Here is an 11,207-nt window from a genome sequence, read left to right on the forward strand (position 1 = left end):
GGTCACCATAGCAGTGACCCACCATGAGGGCCTCCTGGCAGTGGCCAGGCCACTCTGCACAAGGTTTTGTCCTCCATGCTCCGAGAAACCCTCAGGCACATCCTGGAAACCTGGAGGCTGGAGAGCAGCCTTTCAGGGCCAAAGCTCCTCCTCCTGCCTTCCCGATCTCCAGAGACCCTGGCGAGGAAAGTGACTGCCCCCATGGCACCCAGAACAGTGCAGGGTCATCCCAGACACAGGGCACAAGCCCTACAGATACCCACTCTCAAAGGCAAATGAACAGAAGAGCCGTCACCTGGAAGTACATGAGCTGGCCAGGCGTGGTGGCGCATGCCTATAATCTTAGCACTCGGGAGGCTGAGGCAGGAGGATCGTTGTAAGTTTAAGACCAACCTGGGCTGCAAAGTGAGCTCAAGCCTGGCCTGACCTGCATAGTGAGACCCTGTCTCAAAAAACAAAAAGGGAACATGCACTGGCTGCCACAGGAAGAGAAGTGGGGTTGCTTCCAGTGCCCTGCCCAGAGCCAGAGCCCATTCTGTCCTTTGGTGTCATCCTCAAAAAGCAGATGTATAGTTTTGTCTCTGAAGCAGGATGTATTTAGAAAACAGCACACTGTACATATTTTAATGCTGGAAATGGTGGCACATGCCTGTAATCGCAGCACTCCCAGAGGGGAAGATGGACGGCAGGAGGGTGGCAAATTTAAAGTCAGCCTGGGCAACATAGTGACTTAAGAGACCCTGCCTCAGAATTAAACATAAAAAGGGGCTAGGGCTGTAGCTCAATGCAATCCCCAGGACCTCAAAACAAATAACTACATTTGAGGCAAAATATACTCACGGAGACAAAAGTGTCATAACATAATGAGAAAAGATTCAGTTCACCAAGAGTATGTTGTGATTTTAACCAAATAGATTCAAAATACTTAAAGGGGGGAAAAGGACTCTCTAAGGATAAATTGACTGACAAATCTGTCATCATATGGGAGTATTTTAGCACAATGCTCTCAAGAGTTGATGAAACAGCAGTAAGAAATAGAAAATGTGAATGTTAACATTTTGACAAGATAAACATATCATTCCACACCAACCTGACTTTGAAATTTTTAAATGAGAACAATGCCTAGTGAATGTGAAACAATAGCAAGTTATTTACTGACAGTGGGTGTGTAAATGGCCGTAGCCACTTTGGAAAAGAGCTGATTTGGGGTAGAAAATTGAATGTCCATAGACTCCATGACCCGGAAGTGCTGCTCTTCACACACACAGGAAGTCCCTGTATGACCCGGAAGTGCTACTCCTCATGGTCACACTTAAGGATGCTTCCATACAAGGACATCAGGCAACCATGTAGGAAAATTCACAGCAGCACTGTTCATAGCAGCAAAGGCTGGAACCAGCCCAAATGCCCATCGTCAGTAGGATAGAGAAACCATCATTTATTCATGTTCTGTAACCTTGTACAACAACAAAAAGAAGGAAATAAACCCTCCCTTCTTGGTTTACATAGACCAGTCCCCAAAAATATATCAGATCAAGTGAAAGAAGCAAAGGTCAGAAATCAAGTTTAACAGCCACAGCCAGGCAATACATTGTGTAATGGTGGAGAGCAAGATAGTAAAATTATAAAGAACCAAAAAGATGGGAACATAAATTAGGATCAGTTTCCTGCAGAAAACAGGGATAGAAATGGGGGATGTTATTATGAAGCAGTTAGAAGTTTCTAAGTCATTGGCCCATTTTATTAGTGCTTGTTAATACCACATGAAGATGGGGTTGATTTGGGTAAGTTGGTACATCTATATAATGTCTTAATTTCAACCCCATTACTTCTTTGTCTCCTGAGCCACTCTTGTCTCCATCCCTGTCTCCAGAGGCCTACCTGCTGGTTTCATATCCTCTCTAGTTAGTTTCTTATATGAGATAAATCATGCAATATTTAACTTTCTGAATCAGTTAGTTTCACTGATACTTTTGAGTTCCATCTATTTTCTTGCCAAAAAAAGCATGATACCATTCTTTTGTATGGTTGTGTGATAGTCTACTGTGTACATATTATGACAGTTACCAAGCTGATTATGCCATTTGAATAGGAAACGTCCACCTAAATTGGATCAGCATGGTTCTAATGTGTGCTGAGGGAATTTACCAAAGACAGAAGACCCACCCTGGGCAGGTGTGGCGTGCCAATGGTGTAAAAGGGGAAGGAAGGGGAGAAGCTCACTTTGCTTCTTTAGAGGAGCTCTCATTCTCACCTTCATCTTGGACATTATCCCGGCCTCCAGTGCAGACCCTTCAGCCTCCCATCACAGACACTTAGGGCCCTTGATAAGGACGCGCACGGGACACCACCAAGAGCTCCAGGCTGTCCACTGGATCTTTTGGGTCTTCAGAGCACGGATGGCCCTTTACACCCTTCCACACTTGACTCTGTGGGCATCCGTAAGCCAATCTTGTGAAGTCTTATATATTTGTATATCTTGTATTCAAGTTGTTTTTCCAATAAGCACTGATACATATATACTACATTTTCTGTACATAATCATCTGATAATGCTCCATTTCTTTTTTTTTTTTTTTTGGTGGTACCCAGAATTGAACTCATGACCTCATGCCTGTCAGGCAGACACTTATGCCATTGAGCTGAATCCCCAGTCCCAAATATTCCATTTCTTAACCAGAGGGGGATACACATGCCTGAGAGAAACTTTCACACTCATAGATGGGCATCAGGAGACACGCAGGAGCACCACTGTCCATAATGGAGACATAGTCCATAAATCAATATTCTTAAAACATATGCACATATTTTATAATTAGTCTTTTATATATGTTTAAAAAGAAAGGAAATATGTCATAATGTCAGTGACAGTAGTCATAAGTGGGTGTAAAGTCTATGAGTAATTGTATTTTCATCTTCATATGTTCTTGCAATTGTTTGAATTTTCTGTAATGAGTAATCTATCATTTTTGCCATCAGAAAAGAAAAAAATAAAACTTTGAGAAGCAATGAAAAAATTACAAAAAGAGAGACTTTTGTTTGATTGCATGAAAATATGATTTCTCCACATGTCTAAATGAAACAAAATCAAAAGTGAAATACAACAATGAAAATACTTTATATGGACTCTAACTTATAAATAAGAGAAAGGATTAATAGATAAAGACAAGAGGAAAGAATTCACATCTAAAGAAATGCAATTGTCTAAAAACACATGAGAGAGTATTCAGTGTCACTTAGGAACTTCCTGAAATGTATAGTCCTGGAGAATATAGAGCGGAATGGTCCGAAGCTCCACTCTGGACAGCCTGGCTTTGGACTCTAGCTCTGGTGCCGGAGAGGTGGCTCAGGGCGCAGCACCTGGCAAGTGTGAGGTTCTGGATTTGAATGCCTGAACCCACCAAAAGAATGGGAGAAAAAGAGAAAAAGAAAATGCATTCTAGCTCTGTCAACTTACTAACTAGTACCCTTTAGACAGTTCTCTGCCCATCCAGAAAGCAACAGAATCATCACTGCCTTCTACGTCTGTTTTAGGATCAGATTTAATGGACTCGAAGCCCAAAGCTTGGCACATGGAGATGGCTGATAAGCAGGCTTCCTCTCTAACGGAGAGGAAAAAGCCATGGAGGAAGCCAGCTGGAGTAGCACCCAGTGGGGTACACAGCCACAAGAAGGGAACGTGACAAGTAAGGATAGAGGAGAGGGTGTCCTGATGTCAGATGACACAGACTGGTACCTATGTAGGTGACCACAGTTTCCTGAGAAAGAGGCATCTAAGATGAAGCAGGAGACAAATGCCATCAAGAGAATGTGCAGAGGACTTTATTTTCCAAAGAGGGGGACAGGGTTCTTGCAGTGTGTGTGACATGGACACCCCTCCTTTTGAGAGGTAAGGTCTGTATCCCATGTCCTTGAATCCAGGGACCCTGCAACTCTAGTGATGCTGCGTGGCTTCTGAGGCAGCGTCCACCTGCTGCTCTGGACAGCGGCTCTCAGAACCTGTGTTCCAAGGGCTCCTGAGCAGCCAGCTGAGCAGTGGGGAGGGGCTGAGACCCCCCCAGTGCGGATGAGGTCAGGGGACAGCCCGTGCACCACACTGGAAGCCACACCGCCAGCCCCACTTGCACCACCTCTGTGGAGAGGTCACGAAGCAGGATTCAGCCGCCCTCACTGCCACTGAGCTCGCTCCAAATTGCAGGTCCTTGAGCAGGATAAATGACAGCCACTGCTTGAAAAGTGTTGGAGAGGACTGCTATAGTGGGAGGATGACCGGCAGGCAAGAAGACCTGTGCCGATGGCCAGAGTGAGGGACCATGCAAGGGCCTGCTCCCGTGTAGCCCAGCTGAGAAAGCAGGGTAGCGGGAAGCTGAAGAGAACACAGGCCATGTAGGCAGGAAACAGCCGAGCCACCCTCCAACCAAGCGGGCCAGGGGTGGGAACAGGCTGCCGTGCGATGCGGAGTAACTGCTGAGTTTCAAGCATCGTCTTCCGTGAGCAGATAGAGCTTTGCAAATATTGCTCAGACCACAGCCGGGTGCTCTAGTCCATTTGTGTTGCAATAAAAGAATATTTGAGAGTGGGTAGTTCATGAAGAGCAGGGGATTATTTGGCTCATGGTCCCAGGATGTCGAGAGCATGGTGCCAGCATCTGGCCAGCACCTTCTTACTGCATGGTCTCATGGGAAGGTGGGAGGCCTGGGGTGAGAACAAGAGTGTGCCAGGTGTGCCAGGCGTGTTTGTGTAGTGAACCAACTGCTACTGCAGCAACACTGATTCCTTCATGAAACACGGTCCCCTGTACCCTCACCATCTCTTAGGCCCCACCTCTCAGTGCCTTGCAATGCATGAAACTTAGGGGTCATGGTACCAGCACTGTGCCTGGTGAACTATGGGACAAAAGATAAGACCGGGGGCTATGAGTACTTAGCCAGAATTAGTAATCGTCCCGCAAGGGAAGACAATAAGGTGCATTTCAATTACTACAGCTAAGGAGTACTAGGGATTGAACCCAGGGCCTTCACACAGAGCCATGTCCAGCCCCTTTTAAAAAAAGTTTTATTTTCAGACAGGCTATCACTAAGTTGCCCAGATTAGACTCACACTTGCAATCCTCCTGACTCAGCCTCCCAGAGTGCTGAACTACAGGCGTGCACCATGAAGCCTGGCCGCCTGGGGCTCTCTTTGAAGAACAGTGTCCCGCCACCCACCCTCCTACCACAGTCCCCTTTCCTCATCCTTTCTCTTCTTCCCATCCTAGCGGGAAACTGGCTCACATGTCCTTCTAAATCTCACACCAAGACTTTCCTGGGCCTTGGTGGCAGAGTTATCGGATGACAGGAAAACTTGAATCTTGATGCAGTTCTATAAGATGATGGCAGCTTGGCCCAGGGAAGGGGGGATGAAGAAATGAAGGCATAAAAGCGTGCCAAAGAGCTGAACATGGCTGCACACATGAAACCCTACACTCTAGGAGGCTGAGGCAAGAGGATCCCAAATTTGAACCCAGTCTGGGCAACTCAGCAACTCAGTAAAACCCTCAAAATTTAAAAAAAAAAATTTTTTTTTAATTTAGAAGGACCAGGAATGAATGTCAGTGTAAACACCTGAGTTCAGTGCCCAGTCTGAGGAGAAAGAGGATGAGGCGGACTGTCTTAGTTACGTTTCTCGTTGCCGAGATAAAGTAGAAGGGGGAGAGGTTTACTTGGCTCAGTGTGTGGAGGTTTCAGTCCTCCATCAGCAGGCTCCAAGGCAGCGTGGCACAGCACAGGAGCAAAAGGTCATGGCAGGCAGAAGGTAGCAAAAGCAACGAGGGGTCTTCACAGCATCTTCCTGCCTCTTTATCTTATCCAGGCTACCTAGGGCAGGCAGCTCTCACGTCCCTAACCCTACTGCCCTTGAACCTAGCATTGCACCTTTCAGGAATCCCAGTGCCTCTTACTCTACACCCAGCCACCTCTGACAAGCCCCACCCACAGCTGCATGAGGCTTTGGGGGCACATCTAGACACAAGCCATAACAGGGGTGAAGAGGAGGAAAAGGAGAAGAGGAAACTAGGAAGGAAACTGCTCGGGTGATGGCCAGCAGGACGATCAGCCATCCTGAGACCCTCACTGGAAGGCAGATAAACAGGCTTCCCTGGAACCGTTTTGTCTCCCAAAGCTCTGCTCCAGTGATTCTTGGTCTGTCACCAGAAAGCAGATCTTGATCCAGGCTTTGTCCTTGCTGTCAAATTCTTGTTACCCAGTTCACTGCCACAAAGTGCCATTAAGAAACTTGTCACTATGTGTCAGAAGCTCTGGACTCAGTGAAAAACACCTTCCCAGAAACCTCTGCGAGGGGGTCAGGTCAGCACCCCCAAAACCCTGCCCATGCTCGGCAGGTGTCCAGAGCAGTAGATCTTCAAAAAAGACAGCTGAAGAATTACAAAGGAGACATCAGATTCAGATCTTGACACAGCCTCGTAGGCATTGTTTCCCATTTTAAAGACAAGAAGACAGATTCAGAGATAATAGTAATTTCCTAAGATCATAAAGCTGGAGAGAGTATGAGGTGCCATATCTGGTTTTGGGATCGGACTTTTTTCCCATGAGCAGGACATAAGCATTTTTCATATGTCCTATTCATGCATATCATCTTCCTAAATTAATCACCTCATTCAAAACCAGAGTCCAGCCAGGCATCATGGTGCATGCCTATAATTCCTGCCCTCTCCGAGGCCATGGAAGCAGTGTTCAAATCCAGCCTGGGTAACATCATGATTTAGTGAGACACTGTCTCAAATTAAAAGGGCTGGGGACACAACTCTGTGCAAAGGCCTCAGTTCAGTCCTCAGTACTGAAAAAAATCTGGACCCATTCCCTAGCCATCCTTGGGACCCAAGCATGCATATGTCCTACAAGCATCAAACGTCTTAACACACACACACACGCACACACAGAGCACATCTCAGCCACAATAACGGTCTTGAGCACAGCATTTTTCCTGAGCATCTTTTCTCCTAACTGTCCCATTACAGTGCTAGACATACAGGAGGTGAATAAACACCTCTGCTGGCACTGATTTCCCAACATTGCAGGGAGCCCAGACATGGGCTCCTGAATCCAACGTCGGCTTTTGAACAGCAGGCATTGTCTGATTAACGAAATTATCATAAACATATTGAGTTTACTTGATAATAAGTAATCACAATCAATTGATAACAGAGTAAAATATACAATCACTTAATTGAGAATAATTGGGATGAATGACAAACTTAGACTCCTGATTAAAATTAATTGCATCCCTCCTGGAGACAACCTTGGAATCCCCAATGCAAGTCATTAAAACTTTCACGAGTTAGAAAAAAAAAGACAAATTCCTTCATATGGTGGTCTGGGAAAAATAACAGCATGTTCCTTCTCAGTTTTTAACCTACATTTCAAAAGTAATGATGGTGTTACCTTTGGAGAGATGCTTCGATGAAAAGCTGAAGCCGGGTTAATTTGAATGGGCAAATATTGAACCTTTCTCAAAAAGAGAATCATTTAATCTGGGAGCTCTGGGGAAGCTTAACTAGCTAATTGAGGATTTGGGTTGGAGAAAAACACAAACCCACAAACCCACAAACCGAGCATACTGTAGAACATTTTTAATGGTCAGTGGTCACCAGCACAGGCCATGGCTGACACCTCTCTCCTCAAATGCTGCTCAGCTGGTCTGGGAAGTGCGCAGGCCTAGGACCACCCCTGTTCATGCTGCCCAGTCCGCAGCTAAGGAGAATCACTGGAAATCTTACCAAGCTGCAGATTCTCGAGCCGTGCACGAGGGGAGGTGCTAAGCTTCTGTGTTCCTAACAAGTGCAAATCTAATAGAGGACTAAGGTCCACTATGCCAGACCTTGTGTGGCAGTCAAGTCTGTTGCTAGAACCTTCAGAAACATTCTACAGGGGTGGAGAGCATCCCAGATGTGCCTGTGGCCAGGGGTGTGTGGGCATTATAGGGTATCCCACAGCTCTGCACAGATCCCAAATAATCGTACTCTTCCTCATATGTGAAGCCTTCCACGCAATCTCCTCTGCCTGAAATGCACTGGCTGCAAGATAGAACCAAGGGCCAGAGGTGAAGCTACAAACACAAATTCTGTCTAATTTAGGGGCATAATTACAAGAATTTTAAAAAGGGTCATTTTAAATTACATCATGGGAACAAAAAGAATAAAGAATGAAGAAACCCTAAAGTGCTCATGGGATTTATTGGTCAAGCTGACCAATAAATACATTATGATGATTCTAGAAGAAGTAGGGAAAGGAACAGAGAGATTTTCTGAAATTTTATTTTCAAAAATTTCTCAACTTCACAAAGCCAACCGATATCCAAATTCAAGACACTCAAAAGCTGTCAGTTAGGATCAATTCAAAGAAGCTCACACAAAGACTCACTACGATCAAACTGTCGGTTTCAACCATATTGTCACATGTTTGCCCACTCTGGGAGTTCTGTCCACGTATTTCTTCAGATCTCCTTGTCACCAAGCATCCAGTCATGCTCCTTCTAACTTCTTAAGCATCTAGTCAAACCATTGACCAAAGCCCAAGAGTCTAGCCACTCTCTGTCCAAGCAAAGTGATGACCAAGAGCACTGCTCACTGGGAGGATTTCCCTTCACCACTGTCCATCAGGAATGTTCTAAAAAGAAGCTGTAAAACCATAACCTTCTTGGGGGTGGGGGTGGGGTCCTACAGATCATGTCTAACCAGCCTGAGCCTTTTCTTCCCGTCAACAGACCATGGGGAACTCCCCATGAGGCCATCGGTGCAGGCTTGGGGGCAGAAGGCCACACAGCAGGAGTGAGGACCACTTCCTGTGACTTACTGGAGCCTTCAAGGCCTGTGCCACAAGGATCACCCACTGGGTAAAGGAGTGCTGTTATGCAGCCCAGCTTTGTCCCTGCCAGATCCGATAACACGGTTCATAATGGGTGACTCAGGTTTCATGGTAACTCGGTAGCCTGTGGTCAAGTGTTCTGCCCCCGACAAAGCCCAGACTAACAGCCAAGTGTGGTTTCTCAAAGCGAGAGTAGACAGCTGTGGTGGGTGGCAGTACTTTGCCCCCAAAGCCTAATGACACGATGTTCACCGTTAGGAATCTACCAAGGCGCTAGATAGCAACCCTGCTTGCCACTGGATTGGATCACATGGCCCAAATGCCAGAGAAGTCTGTATAGCAGCCTGGACCTGCGGCACAGCCTTCTCCTGTTCTGGGATCTGCTCAAGATGTGGCGCTTAGCCAGACTTGGGGGTGTGGATCAGTAATCACAGCACCCAAGAGATAAGAGATTTAAAAACCAGATCTAGGTTCCAAGGCCAGGATGAGCTCCAAGCTCCAGGCACAGAAGGTCCCTTGCCATGGATTCACAGCCAGGCCAGGAGCCCTCAGCCTGCACTGCTGGTGGCACGAAGGCTGACCTCTGGCATTCTGGGACAACGGCAGCCCTTGCTGCCTTGTGTCCCCCTGCAGAACGGGCCCTGCAGGGTGCTGCCTCCTGGCATCGCCAGCTCCCAAAGTCTCTCTGACAAACTAGTGATGCCTGAATGGTGGAAAATAGTTTACCCGGTCAGTTTATGAGTGGGCAGCAAGCTAGGCGCAGGGTATGGGGTAGAGTTGGGTGCCCAGCCACGCTGATAAGAATTAACATAAGAACAGACAGAGAATCACAGATTTGGACCAAGAATGAACCTCCTCAGGCAAGTGGGACCCAGCCACTCCCTGCTCCCCAGAAGTGCAGCCGCTCTACACTCCTGAGTTCTCAGCAACTTAAAATACAGAGTAATCAGGGTCCTTTTCCCGCTACAGCCTTAGCTTCCTTTAAACCCTGCTTGTGGAATAACTGGGTTAGAAGCCCAAATTCCAAGAGATCGGTCTTGGGATAGGTAACCACTAAACCACTGGGCATTCCTGTGTCCCACTTGTCCATAAGTAGCTCTGGCTCGAGAGGTCACGCAGCTACCCACCTGGAGTCCCACCTGGAAATCCACCAGCTGTCTTTATTATTTCCAATAAAAACTCTCCTCACCGCCTCCTTTGGGGCATGACTTCATTCTTCGATGTTGGCAGGACTGCAAGCTTGTACATACGGTATCAGAATCATTGTGTATTTCAGCTGAAAGGAAGCTAGAGTGGCTGTCTGACATTCGGGGTGTCCATAATATCGGGCTTCTCCCTGACGAAGCGTCATGAGATAAGAAGCTCTCCAGGTAGGAAAAAAGGGGTTCAATTGCTGGGCGGCCTTGAACAATGGCCAACCACACCGATGGCTGCTAATGCAGTTATGACATAGTCAGAGGCCCCCACAGGGATGGGGAATGGTTAGTTCCTCACCTGCTACTCATTAAAAGCATAATTTATGTTTTCTTCTGGACAGTCAGGGACTTAAAAGCTATTTTTTGCTATAAACTATGATTCTTCACTTTGTCCTACAGATACCCCACAGGAATCTAAAAGCAGAATAAAGTTTGACCTTCATTTTGTATCCTTTGGTACTCTAAGTGTTAGGTCAATTGCTTCTCAGCTCTGCATAAAATTATGTGGAGACTTGAGGGAGTGCCTATCTGGTCAGTGAGAGTGAATTAGCCCTGTGTTTATATGCTCTCACCCCCCTTCAGACTGAGGATGCCAAGATAAAAGGTTTACAGAAAAATTCAGCTACACACAGAAACTCCCAGCCACTGCCCTAAACCTGTGATTCCCTGGATTCCAGGTCAGGTGGAACCCACAGCACAGACAGAGATAATCCTCTCTTAGCAATGAAACCACCCCTCAGCCATAAAGATTCCAAATATGACACCAGGACTGGTCCCCTGGGCCCCAGCCCAGCATCTAACCTTAACAGCTGGCCCCTGCCTTGCAGGTGGCCAGTCTGAACCCCTAATTACCCTAATTACCTCCCCTAATTACCCTAGCCAGGGTCCTTTCCTGTCTTCCTTCTAACTTTCCAGTTAAATCTTTTGTTCCTGTAACCATGGGCTTCAGTTTTAACTTCTGTTTCTATTAAAGCAAGGACCTTTGCTCACTGCAGATGCTCCAGTTGGCTAAGGCTAACATGCCGGAGATTTGGTGCCCAGTGCAGTGGCGTAGAGAGGGCGGGACCTTTCTGAGGCAAGGCTTAGTGGGAGGACCTCACATCACTGGGGGCTCTGCCCGGGGAAGGGCTTATTGCAGTTCTCATGGGATC

The sequence above is a fragment of the Cavia porcellus genome, unplaced genomic scaffold (assembly GCF_034190915.1).
Source record: "Cavia porcellus strain 051 isolate PalLab524CR breed Dunkin Hartley unplaced genomic scaffold, mCavPor4.1 scaffold_23, whole genome shotgun sequence".
In the NCBI taxonomy this organism is placed as follows: domain Eukaryota; kingdom Metazoa; phylum Chordata; class Mammalia; order Rodentia; family Caviidae; genus Cavia; species Cavia porcellus.